We start from the raw sequence: 27,734 nt of genomic DNA, 5'->3' as shown, positions 1-27,734 counted from the left end.
GATAGCATAATTTCCTATACACGGTTTAACAATATGTGCAGTTACCATTTTCATTGCCCAGGGTTCCTGTCTATACTGTGTGGGAAGCTGTTTGTATTGGAATCCATAAATTGCTCCTTTCTTGGTCCATACCTTATTGAAATATTAGTTAAGTCTTCAGCTTCCCAGAGAGCCAAATCTAAAAAAAAATACCACTATTTTGAGTTTGTAGAAAGCCTGTATCTGTACCAAGGAGCGTTTATAACGGAATTGTTCTCCAGTACCGCTTCCTGTGTAACTACCAGACCCTCACATAAAATGTGAAACATCCAGCAGGCTACCTCATCTAATTGGCCAGCGAGAGCTAATGCAGTGTCTGTCTTGTATTAAGGACATGGACCCCTTGATTAACTAATTTAGTGGCATGTAGAGCTGGTTTTGGGCCTTTTTAGCCAATCATCCACAGAGACTGGAAGGATGACATATCAACAATTATAATGGTCGACCCTGAAATTGATTATTGCACCCCCACTAAGGTCTTTTATTTTGGGACTGTAAGGTGAAGATTGATTGCTGGACACATCATAAGATCTATAACTAGGCTGTCTAAATTATGAATACATTATCTCAGGTACATTAACAAGCGGTCTTATTTCATATACTATTAAATTGCCACATAACCTTATGTGTGTGCCCCTATGTGCATTTTGTGAGTAAGATTTGCCTGAAATCCTTTTTCAACCATCTCACACTAACACCACTAGTAGCAGGTTGTTCAATGCTTTAGCACCATTTTCTTAATCAAATTTGTACTGGCTTATTTATGGTATACTATCACAGCATATAGATGTGCAGCAACAACTACGATTTATATACTTGCACTACTTCTGGCTTGTAATAGGCACTTTAGTTTGTTGAAAAACTTCTATCAGCGTCTAACCTCAGTCAGTTTGAGTTAGTGCTGCTGGATCCAGACACTACACAATATTGGATTTGTCAGTGATTGCAGTGCAATTTACCAAACACAGGCAAAGCTAATAATGGCAGAGGCCGCCATCTTTGAATGTTATTCTCAGCAGTTGCTTGTGTTTGTGCCCATGAGATTCAAGTACTGTTCTGCATGTTACAATTAAGATAAATGTATCCGTTCCTTTCTGGTGGGCGATGCAGGCACAGACCCTGGCTGCACTAGTCATGCAGACTTCAAGTTTCCAGGGTTTAAAGACAGCATTTTGAGGAGTTTGAACATGTGACATGAAATTAATACATGAACAAGAAAAAAATGTAAAATAATGGTAGAAAGCATTTAAAAGTGATATTTGATGCATTTAGAATTACTGTTAAAAATTGGGTTGTGGTAAAACACGCAAAACCACTGAAAATCATCAGTTATGGCTAGCACGTACCCAACACACACCATAACTCCTATTACAAGCCATGTTGTTTGAGATGCTGATTAAATGGGAAAGCAAATGCTTAGCATCAGCAAATATGTTGTGTATACTGATTAAATATATCATCAGAAATACAGAAATGATTTTGAGAGAGTTTGAAAATCTACAAAGAGACTTGAAACTAAATGCAAATACGGAATATGTAAACAAATATTTTGGCAAAATGGAGAAATGACTTGAGGGAATAGAAAAGGATGTACAAAAGAAGAACTCGGTGGTATACCAGAGGGTCCCGTAGGATTATGAACTAGGTAGACTTTACATATGTTTGAGAAAATGTGTCCGTCTCTATGAAAGAAACATGATAGTAATCAATAGACAAAGACAAGAATGAAGAGGGCCAAGGTATGTCTAGAGAACCACAGGTCTTATTCAGTTCAAGATGATTCGTTCAACAAACAGTCAACAATAAACTCAGGAAGAGGGAGAGAAAAGGAAGGAAAGGCAAAGGAGAAGAGGAGAGTGTAAGAGTTGGAATCAAGATTTGGATCAAAAAAACAGGGAAGCATAAAGACAGTGGAAATAACATCTGACATGGACAAGGAATTGGTAATAGAATATAACACTGTTGTAGTAAAATTATGTGATAGAACTTTAACGAATGTGGAAAACAGGTTTGGTTTCTTGGACTTTCCATCTGCCTTAAAACTGTTTTTACTATTCAGAAACAAGAATAAATGTATTTAAATGTATTTGGAAACTTAAATTATTGAACTTTTCTCTATGAAGAAAATGAAAGATGTACATAGGGAAAGGAATACAGCAGTGGTATGCAAGATCACAATTTGAAGATCCAAGATATGGATGTGCTGAAAGATATAGTGGATCTGGAAATGTTGGAACCTGGTGAAAGAGTGGAGTTTGACTTGACTGGTTTAAAGGTTGATAGAATCGATATGCACTTCAGAAAAAAACTCATGGTGGATGAAAATGAGAAATCAAGGTATATTACACAAACAATGTTTGACACTCATGGAGGGAATTATGTCAGAAACTGATTTGACAGTGAAACCATTCCAAGGGAAGCGGGGTGGACAATTAGACTCACACTGTATAGTGTTCTCGGAAGAAGCGAACTTGGGGACAAGGCTTGATTTGAAATTATATTGAGAGACAGGTATAGTTATGTGACTCTTTGTTAGAACAGGATATTTTTTTCTGGAAAACGATCATCTGAAAATACCAGTTTTATACTTGCCTCCAAAATCAATGCCCAACTGGGAAAATCCCTTGTAGAGATCAATAATACCGGCAAAGAAGAGCATTTTTAGAATACTTCCAGGTGCATAGACTATTTTTTTTATTTTATTTTATTTTATTTGCAGCACTGGGGCAAAAAGGTGGTCAAGCCTATAGAAAGAATGCCTGTTAGTGGCCGCTTAGGAATTTTCCCTGTCAGTGGGGTGGGTACTGCGCCAGAGGTCCATAAGCCCAAAGGCAGTCAGGAACTGTTCTAGTCATCTATCATCATGGCTTCAGAGTGTGGCTGTCGTGAACCTGCCTATATCTTGACAGGGCATTACAATGATATCCCCTCCCTTAATCAGGAGCAGTGCAGGGGTCTGTTTGCTTCATGTCCCAATTCTCTCTATAGAGCACCGATTGTAGTCTTGACGTGGAGTACATAGGCATCACAACAATCCTCTCCCCATTCCATTCTCTTGTTACTACCGCATAGCACCACACCCTGTCCATCTGTCCATCTGTCCATCCAGCTCTAACTACAAACCCACAGTTATTTCCTACTAAGTGGGTCTCTGCTGACCAGCCCTTGTACAATAACCAGATGAATGTTGTGCACTAAAGCAGCAGCTCCTCTGCTAAGGCGGAGGAGCGTCGCCCCACTGCTCGCAGAGCAGTTGAAAAGGAAAAATAAAATGACAATAGTAATGTTATTATCATTTAATTTTTAGTACTGGGCAGGTTAGGGCGGGTGGGGCTGGAGTCACAGGGAGGAGGAGTGGTTGGTGCACCATAAGTGCACATGACAGTTTGGCCAGCCCCCTTGGGACGGACAAACAGTCAAGCACAGTTAGTATTTCTCCACCTGGCTGTGCTGCAGAGAACGGTCCCAAGGCTCACATGCACAATCTGAGTGGCAAACAGGCCGCTCAGACCAATAACAACGCTGCTGTCACTCTGGTGACAGCAGTGTCGTGATTGGCTTAGGGGAACCTGTGTGCTGCCAGGAAGAGTATGGCTTTATCCCCCCACAACACCCCCGTTCCGAAGCAACCGCCAGTGGTGCACTCACTGGCCTGAACCACTATGCCCGTCTCATCCAAGTCTGTGTTGTGCAACAGAGATACCAATAAAAAACATCTCTCCATTAAACATACCCCCCTCCCTACTGCCTCATGCTGCAGGCTTGCAACTGCCCACTACCTCAATGCTTGAGATGCCTGTCACCCACCCCTACAAAATATTTCTAAATATTAAACCTGATGGACACAATGCAGCAGTCTTTTCAAATGTCTTGTGATCTAACAAGAAAAAACAAAGGTGAAGAATTAGACACCGGGAAATGGATACTGCAGTGTCGAAACTCTGCTTCTGAGGCTCTGTCCCACCTCTAGGTCTTCCTGGCATTCAGAAGGTGTTTGTCCCTAGCCAGCTGCGTATTGCTCAGAATTCCTCAACATGCGACAAAGTGTTACATTTGTTGTCCTCCTGATGTGGTGTTGTCCGTTCGGTTGGCTGCAAAGGTGTTGTCTCCATGCCCTTGCGTTGCAGCAAATGAGGTAATATACATTTTTATAGTCAATTGTGTCCCCTAACATGAACCCCACCGTCTCCATGTACGAGCTTAAAGTGCATGTAACTTCCCTCCTCGACCTGCTATGAAGACGCAAATACATTTGCGTCCAACGTTAACATGTCCTCTTTCAGATCCACCATGGATGGATCGATAATTCAGTTCCTAAGTATGCCTTGCCAACGTCTTTTCATGGTGCACTTCCACGTTTTTCCTAGCCCTGCAGAGCTAGGCCCTGATTTCTGCCATCAAGCCCTTTCTGTTCTCTGCCTCCTGAAAAGCTGCAACGTGGGATGCCTCCCTGACCTCTGTCCTACACCCTGCGCGGCGAGCGGTGCCCGGCTCGGCCTGCTTGCCTGCCAAAGACAGTATTTTGCCTTCAAGTTATCAGTATAGCCGAGTTCAGCTCCTCGAAAACACATTCCAGTCTAGCAGAATAGATAAACATTTCCTCGGCTACAGAGGAAAGGGCCCGGCCTCTCTGTCTCCATGCAAGTAATTCATTGCTCCTGTTACCATGGTAGGCCCATGGCCCCTCGCATTACACGCAGACACGTAGTCACATATGCACGCATTAATAGTCAGTATAGAGTAGCCTCTGCCCGAGAGACCTTTCCTTCTAGATAATATAGTTCCCCAAACACAAGATATCGGATATGATTTAGGAACGAGTTGATCTGACATGCCAGACTTCTGTCTCTTTCCTCTAGTGCTAAATGTCAAGTCCCCTGCACCCTCCAGCCTCACGTTAGCCACACGTCATGCTGCTGCGCGCGCATCCTTGCCACAGATTTCTGCTGACACTGCAAGATTCCACTATGTATCCACCCACTTGTGTCACCTTCATGTGACGTTTCTAGCACACACCTCTGTGTACGCCCTAGTGCACGCCTTCTGATTACGTATTGCTACGCACATGTGTTCTTATCTCGTTTCTCTCAGCTGTTACGCCTTCTGTATTGATCACCATTCTGTGCATTAACTATAAAAGTTGTACTCTGTCAATAAAGTATGCTCTATCCCTTCCTGATCCTTTATGGTGAAAGGAACATGATATCCTGGTTCGAACCATTCCATTTTATGGAATAAAACCCACTTTGAAACTCAGCTGCCACGGACTTTGTCTCTTTATTTTCGATTGAGTTATTTTTATTGAACTTTACCGCATAGAAATTCCGACGGTAAATTACTATTTACCACATTAATTTGGCGCCCGAATAGGAACCCCTCCCCCACCCCACGCGCCGGTAGGTGCGTTGCAGGCTTTGCCCCTTGCCCCAGCCGAGACGGACAATTACGCGTACCCGCAGGATTACCTGTATCTCCCTCAGGCCTACGGAGGTGACGGAGACTGCGATCAGCACCCAGACGAGGCGGTGAGGAGTGCGGAGGATCCCGACCAGAGCCCAGCCAAAGAGAACAAGGTCCGAGGTATCTAGAGGCCCACCAGTTCCGAAGTATCTACGTCACGAGTCGAGTCGAGTCCAGTCCGGTCCAGTCCAGTCGAGTTTCCGAGGCCTTCCGTTCCGTGCTTCCCGGTGAGTACCGTTGCTGGGGACGCATCTAGACGGGTGCATTACTATGTATCCGGTAAAGACGGGTTTGGGTACACAGACCCGGTCTGCACTGTTTTAGCAGTGTATCTGTACTGTTTAGCAGTATATCAAGACATTCAAGGGTTCGATTTTGTTCTCGTTTTAGAATTCAGGGGTAGTCAATATGTGTTCAAAATGTTTTTATGTGATTAATGTCGTGGTATGAGTGACTGTTTGATATACATTACTGTGTTTCTGTGTTAAAAGTGTGTTCAGGTTCAAGTAAGTATCAAGCACCGAATATCAAGATGCCATTATTCAGCAAATTAAGACAGATAGGAACTAGGAAAGGGATACTAGAGGAAGCAATTCCAGTCCCACCCAGGGACACTCCCGGAAATTTTATGTACCATGAGCATGGCTTCGAGGCCATACTGTACCTAGATTTATGGGCCGATTATACTAAGAACCTAGAAGAGAAATACAGATGGCCCGTTACAGGGACATGGGATGCAGATTGCATCATGAGAGTAGAAGAAGCGCTATGGAAAAAGAAAGCCAGACAATCTCAGAAAGACGCTATAGAATTGTGGCGTAAAGAATCGCATAAAAGAACAGAAAAAGAATTCAGAAAAGCAGAAAAACATAGGGAAGATTCAGAAAAAGCCCGAGAAAATGAATTAGTTGAGGAAGGTATACGAGTCAAAGCAGAACAAGTAGACCGACAGCGAAACACTCTTGCAAATGGTATGTATCCTCTTTTGGCCGAGGGTTTACCTAAGGCCACCCCGGAAGTACCAAAAGATCTGCCCCCTCCATTAGTTCCGACTAAATTACGCCACAAGACCGCAAAGGACATATTCCTTTCTTCTTATTTAGACGACGTAGCTCCCGCATATACAAATCCACGTGTTCATGCACCACCTGCTGATGGCACCCCGCCCCGAGATAATCTACCACTTCCGCAACAACAAACTCCTCCTCCCGTTCCACATCCTGCGCCTATTCCCCCAGCCCTTCCTGCACCTATTATTCCTGGCATTCATCCACTAAATCCTTTTGGACCTGGCACCTCGGGAGGTGCGACAGGAGGTTTTCAAACACCGCCACAAACACATCGATTGACTTATAGGGATTTAGCACAACAACGTACACCTCAAACAGCGAGTTACAACATACTTAAAGAGCCTCTCACAGACTGTAGATATGATCCAGTACCCGGTAAAGACGACAGAATGATGCTAGCATCAGTACGTCTACGACGAGTTGCAAACTATTTAATGTTACTACCAGGAATGATTGATCATCTAGACAGAATATATCATTTTGTCCAAACGGGGGAAGGTCCTGAAAGTATTGGCGAGGCCATGGCATATCAGAAAGTTGACACTCAAAGTATGATATTACGTTTCTTCATAAACTGCTTGATAAGAGATCAAGATAGGCCCGGTGTAGACAAGGAAGAAATGAACGCACTTAACAAATGGGGTCAGAATATAGCAGACGGAAAGCATGATAAACAGAGTTGTATAGAAAACATGTACAGAAGGATCCGAAAAGCGGTAGTAAAAATACACGAAAGAAGACAGCCTGAAAGAGAAATAGATACAGACAAGAATGAATCCTCGGAGGAGGAGGAACAACCAGAGACCACAGCACAAACATTGCAATTACCAGCTAGAGAAACGATAGCATATGTAGGTAAGGGAAGACCCTTTAATAATACAATGCGTCCGGTACGTCCAGAAAGTAAGAGACTTTTTCAAGCAGCCATGTCAAATCCGAGGACTCCTGAACATTTGTTTCAGGCTACCGATAAAATACTTCAAGATCGAATGGGGTACCATGTACTCAATTCCATGGATGAACAAGAACTAGCCCGGTCCGCCGTACAATGGGCTGACAATTCTAGTACGTATAATGATGATGCAGTAGCTCAGACGTTCTTGAGCCTTTCCCCTGATGAACAAAAATTAGCTAGTGTATACATGATTCAGCATCTCATTACGTTGTTTAAGAGCCAACATTCTGATCCAGGTCCCTTACCGGACATATTGGTAGAACTGCTCTCTAATAGATGGAGAGGCCTAGGTACTGATTTAATTAAAGAAATTCTAGAACATAGACACAAGTATAATACTTTTCTGAAACCACAGTTTATGTCAGCCCCACCACCCCCAGAAAGAAAAATGTTTTACTTCGACAGACAGAATCCCTTACGAGAAGTACATCCAGTAAGAAAAGAAGATGACACACTAGAACGTGTATATGTATATACACCCCTCACTAAAATAGAATTGATAGAAATGAAGAAACTAGTACCCTATCACGATAAAGACCCTGCAGGTTTTCACCGAGAAATTAAAGATATGCTACTCATGGGTGACTACACGTACTCAGATATTATGAAAATGTTAAAAGTACTGTTGCCAGCTGGCATTTACGAGAAACTCAAAGAGAAAGAATGGGAGGTGGGAGATAAAAAGATTAATTGGACCGAAATAGAAGACGAGGAAAATGGTCGTACTCCAGGGTTAGGCCTTGGGGAGAAAGCTAAAGCATTACTAGGATTAATTGTACAGGTTCTGCCAAGATTATTGACAACGAAAAAGGAAGACTGGGACGCAATCTCAGCCTGTAAACAGAAACACGATGAAGACACTAGTGATTTTTATTCTAGATTCGAGAAATGTTTTATTATTAATAGCGGCCTGAAACCAAGTAGCGAGTCATACCCGCACCTTTTTGTAACCAAATTAGTCGAGAATTCCCTGCCCCAGGTTAAGAACCGTGTATATAAAGTCGAGAGCACATGGCAAGCAAACTCACCATCCCAAATGTTACAAATGTTACAGTACCACCAGAACAGAATTAGAGAAGAACAAGATCACGAACAAAGACGTATGAAAGATACGAAAATAAAAATGTTAGTCGCTCAGTCAGTTCCAGCTGACGGTCAGAAAAGGGGTATGACACAGTCTAATAATTCGGCGGCTCCTGTTAAAGGGACGTGCAACTACTGTAAACAGCCAGGCCACTATGTAAATGAATGTGCAGTCCTGAAACATAACATATCCACAGGTAAAACTAAAGAGAGACCCCGTCAGCCTAGACAGGACCAGATCCAACATCAGGTTCAGCAACATGTTCCACAGAACACCCAGCCAATGCATGCTCCACAACAGACAGTACAGACAGTAGCGGTACCACAGCCACAGCCTATTGCCGCGGCACAGCAAGTTTCACAACAGATGTACCAGTATGCACAATCTGATTACCCCGATTATCAGCGATACACATGAAACAGCCTAGAGAGGGAAGTTGGCTTGCCTCTTATTGAAATACCTGTAGATCAAGAGGGTCCTTATGTACATAGTCAAGTTTTAGGAAAGGATAGAAAGTTTTTGATTGACACAGGGGCAAGTCGAACAACAATAAGTCACAATGAGGTTCCAGGGGCACCCCTCTCAGGCTCACAGAATGTTTCCCTTGGTTTTTCAGGACAGCCTATTGTTAATGAAGTATCAAAACCTGTTCCCCTAGCAGTTGGTCCATTGTCACGCACTACAGACTTACTACTCACGAAGTCATGTCCAGAAAACTTGTTAGGTATCAAGACACTGAAGGCTCTAGGAGCTGTAATATGTTGTTCTCCGGAAGGAGTTAGACTATTTCTACGTGACTTTAAAGGTCACTATGTGTTACGAGGTTTTGATGACAGATTGAAAAATGTACCAGACCATTTGTGGGCGAAAGGCCCAACTGATGTAGATTGTATGCACATTACACCATATCGTGTTACACTCAAGCCAGGAGTTGTACTGCCCCGAATCCGACAATACAAGTTACCACCCGATGCTGTAGTGGCTTTACTGGAAATCATTGAAGAGCTCATTGCACAGGGAGTGGTTGTAGAAACCGACTCCAATCTATGTAATTCCCCTATCATTCCGATTCTTAAACGTACTGACCCAAATGCACCACCAGTTTATCGGTTGGTGATTGATCTGCGAGAATTAAATAAATGCATTGTGCCACAGTACCCTGTGGTCCCTGACATCTCATCCTTATTGACTGCTATTGATTCAGAGGCGACGTTCTTTACTGTAATTGACCTCAAGAACGCCTTCTTCAGTGTCCCCATTGATCCGGAAAGCCTATTTCTTTTCGGATTCTGTTTAAATGGCCGAAGCTTCAAATTTGCACGCGCACCTCAATGATTCACAGAAAGCCCCAGCATCTACAGCCAAGCATTGAAAAGACAACTTGACAGTATTCAAATGCCAGTTAACACTGCCCTGCTGCAGTACGTCGATGATCTGCTGATCACCGCTCGTAGCGAACCTGAATGTGAACATGAATCACTGACAGTCTTACATTTTCTGGCTGACAAGGGACACAAGGTTTCCCCTTCAAAGTTACAATTCTGTGTCCAGCAAGTGGTGTACCTTGGGCACTTGCTGTCCAAGAGGGGGAGACAGCTAACACCTGACCGCATCGAGTTAATTGCACACTTACCGCAACCTACGACACAAAAGGAAGTGCGGGCCTTCATTGGCCTCACCTCTTACTGCAGGCAATGGATTCCCCAGTACGCATTTCTAGCCAAGCCACTTATACAGTTGACAACACAGGAGGCAGCGACTTCGACTGTCCTCCCTTGGACTCAGGAACACACACAGGCTTTTGAAGAATTAAAGAAAGCATTATGTCAAGCACCAGTTTTAGCAACACCTTGTTACAGCAAACCTTTTACACTCTTTGTTACAGAACGTGATGGTACAGCATTGTCTGTCCTCACACAAGATCAAGCAGGTTCACATAAGCCTTGTGCTTATTTTTCAAGTACATTAGACCCAGTAGCCCAGGCCCTGCCTGCGTGCTTAAAATCAGTTGCAGCAACAGCCTTAGCAATCCGACAAAGTGATTCCATAGTGTTAGGACATCCCCTGACAGTACAAGTTCCACACTCTGTGGAAGTTCTTTTAAACCGAACACAGACTCAACACTTGACCATAGCACGACTGACAGGTTATGAATTGACACTATTCCAACCACACATAGAAATCAGACGCTGTAACATACTCAATCCTGCCACATTGTTACCTTCGATTACAACAGATCCAGCTCCACATGACTGTATAGAGATCATTAATGCAGTAACAAAGCCCCGACGAGACTTGACAGATGTTGCACTGACTAACCCAGATCTGACACTTTACGTGGATGGTTCATGTATGAGAACAAGCACAGGCGAATTAGTGGCCGCATATGCAGTGACCACCGAAACTGAAGTCAAAGAAACACATCGTGTTGATACATTGTCTGCTCAAGCTGCAGAGCTTATTGCTCTGACCCGAGCCTGTATAATAGCCAAAAACAGGAATGTTAACATATACACAGATTCACGTTATGCATTTGGAGTCGTACACGACTTCGGTGTACTCTGGCAGGAACGAGGTTTTTTGACCTCTCACGGAGCCAAAATACAACATGGTCCCCTCATTCAAGCACTGTTAGAAGCAATACATCTGCCTTCAGCCATAGCCATCATGAAGTGTAAAGCACATACTAAAGTTACCGATACCATTTCCCAGGGTAACGACCTGGCAGATCAAACCGCGAAACACACAGCTCTGACTCATACACATGCAGCTGACATGACAAAGACAATAGTTCCGACACCAACACATTGCATGACAGTTAAGGATCCCGCACTAGATGTACTTGACATACAGACACATGCTACTCCAGACGAAATAAAGAAATGGACTGAACTAGGAGGGATCCAGACAGATCAGGGATGGGTGACGAAGGGAAAAGCCACATGGTTTCTCCCCGACTCTATGGTTCAAGTTATGATCAACACTGCACACAGTCCAGCACATCTGGGAGAAAAAGCCATGTTAGACAGTTTACAGAATCTCTGGTACAACAAACATTTACGAGCAGCAGCAAAACAGAAAGTGCGTACTTGCATGATCTGTTGTCAGTTCAATCCAGGTAAAAGCATTCCCGTAGAGCAAGGTGGATTCAATCCTCCCGATTACCCTTTTGAAGTCCTCCAGATGGATTATATCCAGATGGAACGATGTCGAGGATTCAAATATGTCCTCGTAGTTGTTTGTGCACTTTCCCGTTGGACAGAAGCATATCCAGTCCCAGATTACACTGCTCCGACCACTGCCAAGCAGCTGGTTCGTGAATTCTTCCCACGGTACGGTTTGCCTCGTGTCGTGTACTCAGATAACGGCCAACCATTCTCGTCCGAATTAATGAAGCAGGTTTCACTCCTGCTAGGATATCAGTGGAAATTCCACTGCGTCCGACATCCCGAGGCAGCAGGTCTCGTGGAACGCCACAATCAGACATTGAAAACACGTCTTGCTAAAATCTGTGCCGAGAAAGGGGTAGACTGGATAGTCGCCTTGCCAGTTGCATTGTTTTACATGAGAATGGTTGCACACTCTAGAACAGGGCTATCCCCGTATGAGGTGGTCTTTGGTAGGCCACCGAATATGTGGGGGACGCCTATGCCAAGAAAGTTAACTGATGTTGATAGTAATATGTTGACAGATTACCTTGCCTCCTTGATGTCTGCACTACAATCATGTCGTTCACAGGTAGCTGCAGCCTTTCCCGACAACACCGAGGTGAAGCCGCACGAGATTACACCGGGAAACTTCGTTTTTGTACGCAATTTCGACAGGAGAAGCCTGCTGGAGCCCCGCTGGCAGGAGCCGAAGCTCGTCTTATTGACCACGAGGACGGCAGTGAAGTTGGAGGGCCGCAAAGGATGGGTTCACATGAGTCATGTTAAAAAACTTTACGGATCGCCGCCAGAGACTGACTCTTCCTCCCCCTCTAAGGACTGCCCAGATTCCAGTGACTCTAAACTTCCCCTGGTAGAGAAAACTCCTCAACAAGAGTATAAATTAAAGCTGAGGTCTAGCAAGTCAGACAGTTTAATTGTTTAAGTCCTCCCCTAGGTGAATCGGTTAGACAGTTTCTGACATGTACCCGTTAGACCCCAATAGAGAGAGAGATAGACAGAAACAGCTCAAGAAACGAGAATATTGTAAATCTCTTCGTAGTCACTGTATTGTGACATTATTGATTATGTTTTTTCTGAGTCTTACGATTATTGCTGCAAGTATTCTGCTACACATGTATTTCCCTCTCTCCATACATGCACATTTCTTTTCAAACAGCACTGTCGAGCATACTTTCAGTGAACTACCCCCGCATGAGTTAGCTTACCGACTTGCGCTGCGCAACAATACTTTTATCAGTATGTTACATCATTCTCATCAGACCAGCAATGCTACAAATTGTTGGATATGTGGCCGACTTCCTCCCTATCAGAAATACAAGGGAGTCTTGCCCCTCTTCCCGTATCCGTTCACACATAATGGTTCCTGTGGTGCCTGGTTTAGTTTAATAAATTCATTAGACTCCGAGTCCATAGTTTACAAAGGCAGTTGGATATGGGGAAATCTGAACACAGTTCTGCATAAAGTATGTTACCCTAACAAGGAGGGTCTTCCACAAAGAACAGGGACCGATCTAGAAAATGAAGTATATGGATTAGGTAATTATACACTCAACCTCATGATTCTAAATGTTCAGTCTGATACAGGACCAGACTTACCCTCTATGTCAGTATTACCCGTTAAAGGCGAATTATGTGTCAGAAAGAATGGTTCAGTACCTTTAGGTCATAGTAAATGTACTACTGTGATCGAATTCAGTGATAAAGGCAAGTCTACATTCAAAGCTACCAGACATTCCTATTTCATTTGTGGTCATACAGCCTATATACGTTTGCCACTAGATTGGGATGGGACATGTTACATTGCATTCCTTCTGCCACCTGTTTTTCTAGCTCCACCTGATTATCATAGAAACTCCCATCTAGTTCACAGACCCAAAAGAGATCTCCCGCTTGTCGACTATACTGAAACGGCATGGGAACGATACACAGATTTCAATAAAGGTTTCTTTCCCTATTTAGGTGCTGTCTTTAATAGTAAATCTATACGTCACTTAACCAGAACCCTCGAAGCAGTAGTGAATGAAACTACTTCCGCCCTAGGTAACTTGACCGAGGAACAGTCTGCTATGAGACTTGTCGTTCTTCAAAATCGTCTCGTCCTTGACGTCATCCTGGCCGATAGGGGCGGGGCCTGTAAAGTCCTCGGATCGAGCTGCTGTGTTTTCATTCCAAATAATGCACCGTCAGTATATAAAGCCATTACACGTCTCCATAAGATTGCAAGTCAGATACACCAGAATCTAGGTACCTGGACTTGGTCCGCTTGGTTCTGGAGCGTGTTATCAGCCTGGGGTTGGAAAGTCCTATCCTTCCTCGGAATAGCCCTTCTCATAGTATTCAGTTGTTGCCTATGTATACAATGTGGGCCGGCGATTTGCGGCTTGTGCGCCACATCCTGTTTTCCTCATCCAAGTCCACGTTCTAGATCCCGTCTGAAAAAGGAAGAGCAAATGATGTTATATGAACAAATAGATGGACTAATGAGGATTGATGTATCATGAAGGGTCCGTAGGGGACAAGGAGGGAATGAGGTAATATAAATTTTTATAGTCAATTGTGTCCCCTAACGTGAACCCCACCGTCTCCATGTACGAGCTTAAAGTGCATGTAACTTCCCTCCTCGACCTGCTATGAAGACGCAAATACATTTGCGTCCAACGTTAACATGTCCTCTTTCAGATCCACCATGGATGGATCGATAATTCAGTTCCTAAGTATGCCTTGCCAACGTCTTTTCATGGTGCACTTCCACGTTTTTCCTAGCCCTGCAGAGCTAGGCCCTGATTTCTGCCATCAAGCCCTTTCTGTTCTCTGCCTCCTGAAAAGCTGCAACGTGGGATGCCTCCCTGACCTCTGTCCTACTCCCTGCGCGGCGAGCGGTGCCCGGCTCGGCCTGCTTGCCTGCCAAAGACAGTATTTTGCCTTCAAGTTATCAGTATAGCCGAGTTCAGCTCCTCGAAAACACATTCCAGTCTAGCAGAATAGATAAACATTTCCTCGGCTACAGAGCAAAGGGCCCGGCCTCTCTGTCTCCATGCAAGTAATTCATTGCTCCTGTTACCATGGTAGGCCCATGGCCCCTCGCATTACACGCAGACACGTAGTCACATATGCACGCATTAATAGTCAGTATAGAGTAGCCTCTGCCCGAGAGACCTTTCATTCTAGATAATATAGTTCCCCAAACACAAGATATCGGATATGATTTAGGAACGAGTTGATCTGACATGCCAGACTTCTGTCTCTTTCCTCTAGTGCTAAATGTCAAGTCCCCTGCACCCTCCAGCCTCACGTTAGTCACACGTCATGCTGCTGCGCGCGCATCCTTGCCACAGATTTCTGCTGACACTGCAAAATTCCACTATGTATCCACCCACTTGTGTCACCTTCATGTGACGTTTCTAGCACACACCTCTGTGTACGCCCTAGTGCACGCCTTCTGATTACGTATTGCTACGCACATGTGTTCTTATCTCGTTTCTCTCAGCTGTTACGCCTTCTGTATTGATCACCATTCTGTGCATTAACTATAAAAGTTGTACTCTGTCAATAAAGTATGCTCTATCCCTTCCTGATCCTTTATGGTGAAAGGAACATGATATCCTGGTTCGAACCATTCCATTTTATGGAATAAAACCCACTTTGAAACTCAGCTGCCACGGACTTTGTCTCTTTATTTTCGATTGAGTTATTTTTATTGAACTTTACCGCATAGAAATTCCGACGGTAAATTACTATTTACCACACAATTGTAACCCCCCTTTATGTTTCTAACTTTCAAGCAGAAGCCAGCCCTCTAGCCAGTCCCACCCCCTACACCAGTGCCGTAAAATACCAGGATTTGTCCTCTGACAGGATTCGCAGTTTAACCAGGAGGAGCGCATCATATTTTGGGTATTCAATTTTTGCAGCTCTGCTTTTGCCTTCATTTTGCTTGCACTTCTTGCGTGTAATCTAGGAAGACTAGAATTGTACAGTTCTAATGGGTGAATGGACTAGTTTGTGTTGCAGCTTGGAGGATGGTGCCGTGGTTCTTGTAAGTGAGGACCCTTAATATCAGCGGTCTGGTCTTAGCCCTTGGTCAAGAAAAGCCGCTGCTGGCACCCTGTGTGCACATTCCATCACAAACTGTTAGGAGAAGTCTGGGGAGCCCACCACAGTCTTGATAAACTCCTCCAGGAAACATGCAGGATCTCTCCCCTTACATTTTTCAGGAAGGCCCACAATACAAATTTTGTTTAGTATGGACCGTCCTTCTGCATCCTCTGCTCTGGCATGAAGTGATCGGTGGTTTATTGTAGCACCTTGAAGTCTCTCTTCAAAGTAGCAATGGATTTAGAATAATCTACAATTGGCACCAAGCGACTCCTGAAGTGTCCACCCACTGAGGAGCTTCAAGCGCCTTTTCCCATGGCATACAAAGCCAACCCGGCAGAAACCCAAGACAACCTGACTTTATTGAGGGTTCTCCAGTGCAACTGAATTCACAGAGTACACACTATTTCGAGGTACTGTACATTTAAGATATACTTTCAGGATTCAATTTGACAGTTTCTTCACATGCCGTTTGAAGCCCAGCCGCGAGAGTGGTCACGCGAGTGTCCAGAAGCTTGAATGAAGATTTTAATCTTGAAGTCGCACAACAAGCCTGATGCCAGCATTGTGTGGTCTAATTCCTTACGAATATACACGCACAGCACATACTACGCATAACACTGCAGCCATTTTAGTAAAGGCTTAATGTGAAGCTACTTCATCACTTCAATTTATGTGCAGCGTCTTTGATCAGTGATGCACACACTTTTATCACCTAATTTCTGTTGTCATTAATTGTGTGTGTTACCTCAGCAGTGATACACACACTTTAAGTCAAACTTATACCAAGAATACACAGGAAGAATAAAGCAGTGATACGCACACTATTTACTAGAAGGATATTATTCTATTTAGGATGCAAGTACACATCGGATCGCAAGCTCAGTGATGCACCCGCTATTTACAAGTGGGGTTGCTTGTTTAAATTAAAGATCTAGAGGTTTCCCCTGCTGACGGCGTACCATCAAGCTTCCTCCCTCAGTTACATAGCAGACTGGAACACCCTGTCTAGCAAGCACTGGAACTTTATGAACCAGACGGTAGCGGGTTGCAACATTTGGCGGGAGTTGTGGCTACCGCGTAAGCATAGGGCTTGGGGCCTGTATTCTTTCCCTGTGACTTCCCCGACCCTCAAAGAGTGGTACCAATTGGCCAAGCGCGGGGGTGGACTACCTTTCCCTCTCCGATGACTCCTATTGTTGATAATCCGGATTTTCCGCCGGGGTTTGCGTCTCCAATCTTTCACCGCTGGCGTGAGGAAGGCTGTAAGAGGGGGGCTCTCTCTTTGACCTTGAGGGTCTGATTCCATTCGCCCAATTACGGAGGGAGTACTTTTAGTTACCGTAGACTGATGCTTTCCACTATTCGCAATTAGCCCACTGGGTGACGCAGCCAGCCAATTTCGCTTCCATGTCCCGCCCATTGTCGGTGTTTGAAAAATGTTTAGTCTGTAAGAAAGATGATTGCAAGATCATATCTGAGTTGTACGCGATGATCCTGCACCATCCTAAGAAGCAGCGCACTAAGGCGCAGGTCCGTTGGGAAACAGAGCTGGGGCGCCCCTTGACGAAAAAGGAGTGTGAATCTATCTCTCACCGCGTGCACCACACTGCCTCTAACACTGCAGGTACAGAATCGGCCTATAAAGTGGCCGCCTATTCGTTCTATACCCCGGCGCGCATCAAGGCATGGGACGCTGCAAAGTCAGGCCTCTGCTGGCGGGGGTGTGGCCTCTCAGGGACTTTGGTGCATTTACTGTGGCATTGCCCAAAGCTGGTGAGGTACTGGGGGCGGTCCTGGATGACCTGGAAGATGCATTTCAGATTACATTTCCCAGGGCCCCATAACATGTGCTGCTGGGGCTTCCACACCCTAAGTACTTTCCCTTGCGCTCGCTGAAGGGTAGACAGATTGCACTAGCTTTGTTGGCGGCGCGACGGGTCCTTTTAGCACAGTGGGGTTCCCCAGTTATTCCAGACCCACGGGATTGGTTACTAAGACTTTGGCACACTTTGGCTATGGAGCGCCTCTCCCTGGGTATGGATGGGAAGGGCAGGGACTACACAAAGCTTTGGGGTCCGTTCTTGTGACTCCTTTCTAAAGACCTGCAAGAAGTAATGTGCCCGAAGTATCTGCAAATTCTGCAACTCATTCTCTTAGAACCTCAGGGGACCAAAAATATTGATTGATTGCCTGTTGATAGGGGTATGGGCCGGTCCTGGAGGTTGGATGGTACAGTTCGATGCTGGTGTGGAGCGGGGTGGGGGGGGTAATGGGGGTAGGGGTAGGGGTTTTATTTTTGTGTCTTCTGTTTTTTTTATTTTTATTAAAGTGGTGGCAAAAGCATTGCAAGGCTGCTCTTCAAGCTTTGCTCTCTTCCGCGGGGTCGCCCTCCGGGTTGTGGACCCAGACGCTGTGTAATTGCTATGAGAGTACACCCTGCCGGCAAGCTGAGCTGTGTAAAACATTGCTTCTCCACACAATAAAATAAAAATGATTGACTCTAAATTAAAGATCTAGACCTACCAGGGAGCAGCGTAGCGTGGCAGGAGAGGGTGGACGTCCGGCGTGCTGTGCCTACCATCTGATCCACCGTCGGAGCAACCTGGTCTTGGAGTGCGCACTCGGGGGAGTGACTCAGCCTAGCGGGCTCCTTCGCTCTACAGAGCACCCAACAGAAGGTACCTGGGGCTATAGTGGACTTGTGCTCGGTCTTTGTGACACCTGAGGCGGCAGGGCTGTTAAGAGGATCCCGGGGGTCTGACCACCCACGTCCTAGAACTCTGCGCCATTTTTGAGTGTGGCGCGAAGAGAGGCACTGGGGTCTTGCCCGTACACCAGGTGGGGGGCCTTTCGGTGATCGGGGAGCGGCCAACCCCACGAGCTTGCGCTGCCCTGGAGCTGGACCAATCCCTAACACGCAGCGCCATACTTTGGGAACCACTCTCGAGCCCTCCATAATCTGTTACGCACCCCCGCTGATGGTGGTTCCCTACGGCTAGACCGGCGACGCCCAAGAATCACCGGATCTTCACCGGATCTTGGATGCCCGTGCTGCTGAGATCGCTGGGGATCGCCGCTCGCCTTGGTTCCTGTCTGCCCTACATCTCCCGAGTAAGCTGTGGCCAGCGGCTGGAGGATTTGTGCACCCCGGGGGGGCCAACGGTCTCTCATAGCTACTTGGTGGGGTGTCTGGAAAGCCAGGGGAGCATGTCCAAATCCAGGACCAACAAGCCGAAACCCCTGAAGGATATCTTTGGCCGCTCACAGTCCATCCCTGATATGGCTTCCATAACACCGAAGGCCGATACAGCGAAACACCCCCTGGCCCATCACAAAGGCCTTCCTAGAGTCGCTCTTCCTTACACTTAGGGAAGACAACCAGTCAGTCAAAGCCGAATTTGCCGTGGAACTTAAAGACATTCGCCGGGATGTTGATGGGGTCGGAGAGCGGGTGGCTGCACTTGAAGAGAAAAGCGACTCCACAGTCACAGATGTGACGGCGCTCCAACAAGAAGTCCTCAGGTTGCAAGACCAGAATATGGACATGCAAATGCATCTGGAGGATATCGAAAACCGCTCCCGCAGACACAACATCCGAATCCGGGGAGTGAGGATAACCGACGACACCCGGGACCTATTTGTTTTTACATTTGGCCTCTTTCGGCACATACTCGGAGACTCTCATGAGACTGATGTTGTTTTGGACAGAGCACACAGAGTGGGTCCACCCCCTGGTCCCAACACACCTCCAGCGGACATCTTGGTGTGCGTCCAGGACTTCAAGACCAAGGAGTCTATTCTCTCTAAGGCACGGACTAAGCACCCCATCTCAAACCAGGGCCACTCCCCGGTCCTATACCAGGACCTGGCACTGATCACCCTTCAGCGAAGGCGGAAGTTCCGCCCGGTGACCGACCACTTGCGGCAGCAGGGGATCTTGAACTCTTGGGGACACCCATTCCGCCTCATCTTTAGATACAATAGCAAACTCCACCAACTTCGTTCTTTGATGGAAGCCTACCGCCTTTTGGGCTTGACTCTACCAAGCGAGGAAGATGACGCAGATGGTGCAGGTCCGAGGCAGGAAATCTCTCCATTAGGATGGCAGGCCAGAGCAGGAGACGGCGCCCTAGGAAGACGCCCGCCTCCGAAATTGACCATAGGCAACAAGAAGCACTGGCTACAGCTACTGAGGCCCTAGCGGGGGAGGGCTCTGAGGACAAGTGATGGGGCTGGAGATCCTACGCCTTTCTGCACCCTCCTAATGCATCTTTGCGATTTATGGGTGGGCGGCGGGGGGGTCCCCTTCCCAGTAAGCACATCACGGACCCCCACTGGATGATACACCAGTCGTCTTGGGACGATGGACTCTTCTTACAACCTGTCCCTGTTTGGCCTGTTTTTGGGTTAGGGAGGGTTGGGGTTTTCTTTTGTACGGGTTTTGCAGGGTTTTTTTTTGGGTGTTGTTCCCCTCGTCCACCTTCTACCCCCTTCCAGGCACTAGGTCGCGGCGCTGTAGGATGGCGTTCACCTTCTTCTAGCCAGGAGCTTTTGAGAGCCCTTCCCGGACCTCCTCCCAGCCAGTTCTCCCTCCACATGCCACATGCCCCAGAAACCACTTAAAATTCTCACCCTCAATGTCTGCGGTCTCAATAACCCGATTAAATGCAAGGCGGTCCTCCACTATCTAGAACAATCAAACGCTGACATTCGCCTTTTACAAGAGACCCTCCTGGTCCCTAAAGATCACCAGAGATTGAGATCCTGTGCGTTCCTCACGTAACTATTTTCCTCTAACTCCACTAAATCAGCCAGGGTTGCTATACTTGTCTCCCGCTATTTCCAGGGTAAGGTCCTCCAGAAGAAAGCTGAAATTAAGGGCCGCTTACTCACATATCCATTTGAGGTAGCGGCGGTCCCCCTCATAGTGGGATCTTTCTATGCCCCCAACGAAGGACAGGGGAAATTTTTCCATAATGCACTTACGGAGATGACAACCAACTCTGAACGACACTTGCTGTTAGGGGGAGACTTAAACACTCAGGGGCACATAAAACATAAGCAAGACTCGATTACTTCCTTAGCTCTACCCCTTTACAGGCACTTGCGATAGACACTGAGATTCTCCCTGCATCCCTATCTGATCACTCCACAGTGGTAGCCACATTTCACTTCCCCCATACCTGGCAACCACAGTGACACTGGCAACTGCGCGATACACTACTTCACCATGCAGCCACGGTCACGCAAATCAAGACAGCCAACACCAACTTTCTGTCACTCAACGCTAATCCTGATACTTCTCTGGCAACTCAGTGGTCCGCCCTCAAAGCCGTCCTACGAGGGGAATTCATCGCCATATCTGCGGCCAGTAATGTGGAACGCAGTAACAAGAGAGCTGAACTAAACCAGCGGGTAGCGGAGCTAGAACAGATGCACCAACGCACAGTCGCAGCGCGTGCCTGGCACCAGCTCCATTCACAACTTCCAAGCTGTAACGATTTTCATCAGCGACTGGATGAACAGCAATCACCTTAAGTTAAACCCCGATAAGACCGAACTGGTACTTACAGGTGGCAGCTCCAGTCCCTGGACCCCTCTCTTTTGGCCTCCTACCCCTGGAACTCCCCCTTCACCTTCTTCCTCCGTTAAAACACTAGTGATTAAAGTCAACAGCAACCTAACAATGCACTCCCAGATCAGCACTGTGGTTTCATCTTGCTTCCTGACCCTCCGAACAATATGCAACATTTCCAGTTTTTTCTCCTTTTCAGCCCTCAAACTTTTTCTTTTGGCCATGGTCATGTCACGGCTCGACTATGGCAATGTTTTGTACACCGGTGCCCCTGCTTATGCTCTTCGGCGCCTTCAACTCATTCAAAACCATGCAGCCCGACTCATCTATAAACTCCCTAAATCCTCTCACGTTACCCCTCTGGTAAAAACTCTGCATTGGCTTCCCATCCGGGAGAGTGCCCTCTTTAAGATGGGATGTATGACTTTCCAGGCCCTGGCTGGTACTGCACCAGCTTTCATCAACTCCCAAATGAAAGCGTACGTCCCCAACAGAGATCTACGCTCGTCCACTCAATTTCTTCTCTCTGTTCCTCGCTTTAGAAAGAAAAAATCAGGGGGCCTGAAGTTTTCCACCTTGGCTCCGACCTTCTGGAATACTCTCCGATTTACCATTAGGTCCTCTCCCGCCTACCTTGACTTCCGCAAAGCCCTGAAGACCTTCCTTTTCCCACTAGCCTTTTCACCCTAAGCCATTTGTTTCCATATTTCTGGGTCTGTGTCCTTAGCGCCAAGAAACCGCATGGTGATCGAGCGCTTTACAAGTCTCTTAACTTCAACTTCAACTAGCGGCACTAGATCAGGATAAAGCCGAATACTCAGCCCTTCGTCTCCGCCACTCCTACTACACGGGGGCGACAGATGTGGCCGCTCCTGGCTCATAAACTGAGGGAAGTGAGACAACGCCAGGGTGTACGGGCCATTCGGATTCCCGGGGAGAGCCCAAGATGGAAGACGCGGACATAGCGGAAGCTTTCCGGGACTTCTACGTGACTATCTTGACGCTCTTCATAGTCTTGACTACCTAGAGTCCGCACAGATAACCCCACTCTCTCAAGCACAGACAGAATTTCACGACAGGGATATAGGGACGGAGGAGGTTATCGCGGCCATCTCCCGCCTCCGACTCGGTAAATCCCCAGGGCCTGACGGCTACTCAGCAGCCTTTTATAAAATCTTTTGTGGCCAAATTTCCCCCCTGCTGCGGGACCTTTAATTCCTTTGCGCAAACGGGGACCATCCCCGCGGGAAATGTTGGAAGCCTCAATAGTAGTCATTCCTAAACCTGGGAAGGACAAGACACTTTGTAGCTCCTATAGTCCTATCTCCCTTCTGAACATTGATATAAAGCTCGACACAAGTATATTAGCGACTCGCCTATCGTCCTATATGCCCCAGCTAGTGGAACCAGACCAGGTGGGGTCCATACCGCAGAGACAGACCAGCGATAACACTAAAAGAGTTCTACACCTTATTGGAAAGGCCTCACGCACTGTAGGGGAGTATATGCTCCTGACCATAGACGCGGAGAAGGCCTTCGACAGGGTACACTGGCCCTATTTGGAGCAAGTCCTGCTGAAATTAGGTTTTGGGGACAAATTGCGTACAGAAATACTAAACTGCTATCGCCCACCTAATGCGACTGTTCGGGTGAACGGCCAGACGCCGTCCCGATTACCAATAAGCAGAGGTACAAAGCACGGATGTCCCCTCCTCTTCGCGCTTTACATGGAGCCGCTGGCGAAACGAATCCGACAACACTCCCTCATAGCCGGGATTCAATTCGGTGGTGATACCCACACCATCAGCCTACACGCAGATGATATTCTGCTTTCCCTCTCCAACCCGATTCAATCCCTGAGTGCTCTCTTCGTCGAACTCCATAAATTTGCGTGGGCTTCCGGGTTCAAGATTAATATGGATAAATCTACTGCCCTCAACATCTCACTCGCATCGGACACCCTGGCTCACATTCGCGACGAACACCCGATACAGTGGTCCACTTCTACCATTCCATACCTGGGAGTGCAATTAGGCAATTAGGTGCTACTATTACCACCACCATTGCTGCCAATTATGAAAGGCTTCGTACCCACATCCGTAAAGAGCTTGACCAATGGAAACACCATACACTCTCCTGGCTGGGTAGAATAGCAGCCACCAAGATGACTATACTCCCTCAGATCCTTTACCTTTTCCAGACACTTCCCCTGCATCCCCCTGCAGGCTGGATCCAGCAAACCCAATCAGACTTGGCACAATTCATCTGGCAGGGCCGGAAACCCAGGTTCAAGCACGCCATAGCAATTTTGCCTCCGGAGCAGGGCGGCATTGGGGTCCCTGATCTGCAGCTCTACTTTTACGCTTCCCACCTCCGCTACTTAGTGGAGTGGAGCCGTCTCGAAACCGAGAAACATTGGCTGTTCCAGGACCAAGCAGTTGCTGGTACACATCTACAAGGCATCCCCTTCCTTAAGAAAGCACACAGACCACCTAACCTCTTTGCCTCTTACATTACGAGCTCCACAATAGAAGAATGGGATCGCACAGCCATTACCCATGAGCTGACGTTGTTTCCCTCCCCACTCACGCCACTATTTAATTACCCAGAGTTCCACCCGGGTACTGTTGCCAAGGCCTTCACACACTGGCACCCTACCCCTTGCAGAGCGTTGGGTCACTTATTTGACCTGGAAGGAATTATCCCATTTCCACGTCTCCGGACGGATTACGGTATCCCCGAAACAGAGAGGCTATCCTATCTGCATTTATGACACTGGGCTCTCCAACCGCAAGTGAAGCCTGGTGCTCAGCGTTTATTGACTGCGGATGAGAAATGGCTTGTCACTCGATCCAGCGACAAGAAACTCATTTCAGATCTTTACAAGCATCTACTGCTCACCACTGCACACACATATAACGCAGGGTGAGCGCGGTGGGAGAGGGACTTAATCCGCACTCTCGCTCATACGGAATGGGATAGTATTTATTATAGGGCCAGACACTCTGCATATCACTCAGGCCTCACCGAGACACTGACCAAAGTAGTAACTTACTGGTACTACACCCTGGAACGCCTTCCCATTTCGACCCTCGCCAAAGTGCCCAGTGTTGGAGAAAATGTGGGGAGGTGGGCACATTGGAACATCTCTTATGAGGTTGCAGCCGAATCCAACCGTACTGGTCCCACATTTTAGACGACATAGACACACACCTTCCACGCTTATTGGCCTATAATCTCCTGGGCCTACCCAAACCGCTTAAGTACCCGGCTAAGTCTCGAAGAGGTCGCCTTATTGCAATCGCCCTGGGAGCTGCTACCCAGAATATACTTGCACACTGGCGCCCTCCCCAGCCCACCCCCCCAAACTCCAGATGGTTGCAGAGACTTTAGACGGTGTTGGGGATGGAAAAGCTGACTCACACGCTAGTGGGAAGGGGTTCTGAATTCCCTGAGCTGTGGCGCCCCTTTCCGACGCTACTCACATCAGAGTTCAGGGAACTGACATGCCCTAGATATTTACGACTCTTGCGCCTAGTGGATACACAAATACCACAAGCAAGCTCCTCACGTGGGTCTCGCAGACCGCGATAATTCACGAGGTACTCTGTCCCATCCCTCCCTTTTTTTCTTTTAGCCCTCTTATTGTATCTCATTTGGTGCACGAGGGGTAGGGGAGGGGGGTGGGATTGTTGGGTTTCTTTGGTTGTTTTGCCTCTCTCAGCGCCGTCTATTACCGGCTTTATCTGACCCGCTCCATGCACCTATTACAGTACTACCACAATCTACGACACCTGTTGTCTGTCATGTGAGAATTTTGGAAGCTGGGGGTCATGCTCCTTGTTTTGTCATTTGTCTTAAAATTCAATAAAAGATTTAAACTATAAATTAAAGATCTAGTGAACAACCTGGTTAAGGCTGGAATAAACATTATTTTGACTATGTGACATTGCCTGCATCTATCGCTCTAACCTTCTTGTCACTGAGCTTCTTCCGGGTACATCTCAAAAATAGAATCGACTCAGCGGATAATCCTACCAAAGAACTGTTTTCGATCTATAAAGAACTTACCATTCCTACTAGATTGGAAGCTCAGGACACGTATTCGAAAGAACTATGTGACTCCATTGCTGATTTTTTTGTTAACAAGATTGACAAAATCCATGCCACCTTCACAAAAGATGAGTCCAGTTCTAGCGAACCGGCAGAAGTCAACAATCGCAACACGGGGACCCCTGGTCTCACGTGCTTCACCACTCCTGAGAAACAAGAGCTTCTCAGCATTGTTAACAGCATACAATCCGGTTCTCCGAGTGATGTATGTCCACCGACCCGCTGCAGAGGAGTCATGGAGTCTACAGTTATTGACTATATCAGTCTTACTGTATCATTGTCCTTCAAGGAATGTAAGGTACTAGATGCCTGGAAAATTGCCCAAGTAATCCCCCTGAAAAAAAAGGCCAACATCCACATTTCCCAACTCCAGAATCTCCGCCCCATATCCCTCCTCCCTTTTTGTGCCAAGATTGTGGAGAAAGTAGTGAATAGGCAGCTCATGAGTTATCTGAAAGATCACTCGCTCTTACATCCTACTCAATCAGGGTTCAGAGCCGGATACTCTACTGAGTCAGCCCTACTTTTCTCCACCGAGAGTCTTAGGCGCATAGTGGATGAGGGAGAGACAGCAGCGTTGGTACTATTAGATCTAAGTGCAGCCTTTGACACCGTACTGCACTCAACGCTGCTGTCTCGGCTATCTGGAATGGGAGTAAAAGGGTCAGCCCTTGCGTGGTTGGAGTCCTTCCTGGCCAATAGAAACTTTCAGTTGCACTGCCCCCCTTTAAGTCTTCTCTTAGAAAGGCGAGCCATGGGGTCCCTCAGGGCTCGAGTCTGAGCCCCACCTTGTTTAATATCTATATGGAACCCCTGGCTCGCATAGTAGAGACTTATGGGGTGGGCATTGTCAGCTACGCTGATGACACCCAATTGGTGTTCAAACTTACGCCCGACCACAGAGAGGATGCCACCAACTTCTCCAACTGCCTCTCTTCCGTGGCAGCTTGGATGAATAACAACTGTCTTCGCCTTAATGGCGACAAAACTGAGCTGTTGGTGGTAGGTAAATCCTCTTCCGCATGGTCCCACATGTGGGGGCCGGCGGAACTGGGCAGTCTGCCTTGCCCTGTGGCTTCGGTGCGGAACTTGGGCATAACATTGGACTCTAACCTGTCATATAAACCTCATGTGAACAAAGTCACAGCAAGATGTTTCAGCGTACTGAGGGTCCTTCGGAAGGTACTAGATCTGCTCCCCATGGACTCAAGAAAGACCATTGTCCATGCCCTAGTCACCCCCCATCTGGACTATGTGAACGCCTTGTTACTGGGTTTGAGCAAGAAGGGCACCCATCAACTCCAGTGCGCTCAGAATGCCGCTGCGCGCCTAGTGCTCAAGCTTCCTCGAAGAGCCTCAGGGAGACTGGCCTTGTCCAGACTCCATTGGCTCCCCATCAAGGAGCGAATTAAATTCAAGGCCTTATGCTTTGCCCACCGCATAGCCCATGGCACCGGTCCAGGTTATCTGCACTGTTTACTCACTATACATCGTCCTACCAGGAATCTTAGGTCTTCCGGTACGATGTTGTTCAAAATCCCTAAGATAACTAGAGCCAAGATGGGTGGCTCCTCGTTCAGATACTTGGCTGCCAAGGGCTGGAATGAACTCCCTCTTGAGATGCGGATGGAACCCTCCGAAATAAGATTTCGAGGTAAATTGAAAACCTTCCTCTTTCCCCGCATCTAACTCCTTCTTCCCCCTGGCCCCTGTCCGTTCCTCCTGTGTTCATTCCTTTGAGTTCTTTTGTGGTTTTCAGCGCGGGGACACTCTGTTCTTGAGTAACCAGGCGCTTTATAAATGGCTTCTATTCTATTCTATTCTATTCTATACCACCGACTCCTGCAAATACCTCGCCCTCTCAATTTGCAATAACGCCACCCAACTGTGCAACCTGCACATCTTTTACCACCCCCCAGGCATGAATGACTCCTTCACTGACCACCTCATGGAAATTCTCACAGCAAAGAGTTCCTCCAACGCCAAAGACATTTTCCTCTGCGATTTCAACCTGCACTGTAATGATCCCAAGGATCCTCATGTCAACACCATTAAAGACCTCCTGGCCGATCAAGCCCTGACCCAAGCTTGTTCACTCCCAACCCACTCGAAAGGGGCCACTCTTGACTGGATCATCATTAAGGAAGCAACCATCAAGCTTATCTCTATA

General features: G+C 46.9%; 1 protein-coding gene across 4 annotated transcripts in view; it reads right to left on the bottom strand.

Annotated features, from left to right (window-relative positions):
* LOC147702248 (uncharacterized) overlaps positions 1 to 27,734 on the bottom strand; it is a 132,901-nt gene that overhangs the window by 73,407 nt on the left and 31,760 nt on the right. The gene's annotated exons all lie outside the window — the stretch shown is intronic.

Source organism: Lissotriton vulgaris, chromosome 7 (assembly GCF_964263255.1).
Source record: "Lissotriton vulgaris chromosome 7, aLisVul1.2, whole genome shotgun sequence".
In the NCBI taxonomy this organism is placed as follows: Eukaryota; Metazoa; Chordata; class Amphibia; order Caudata; family Salamandridae; genus Lissotriton; species Lissotriton vulgaris.
Note: the sequence above shows the minus strand (reverse complement) of the source record. Positions and strands in the feature narration are given on the sequence as shown.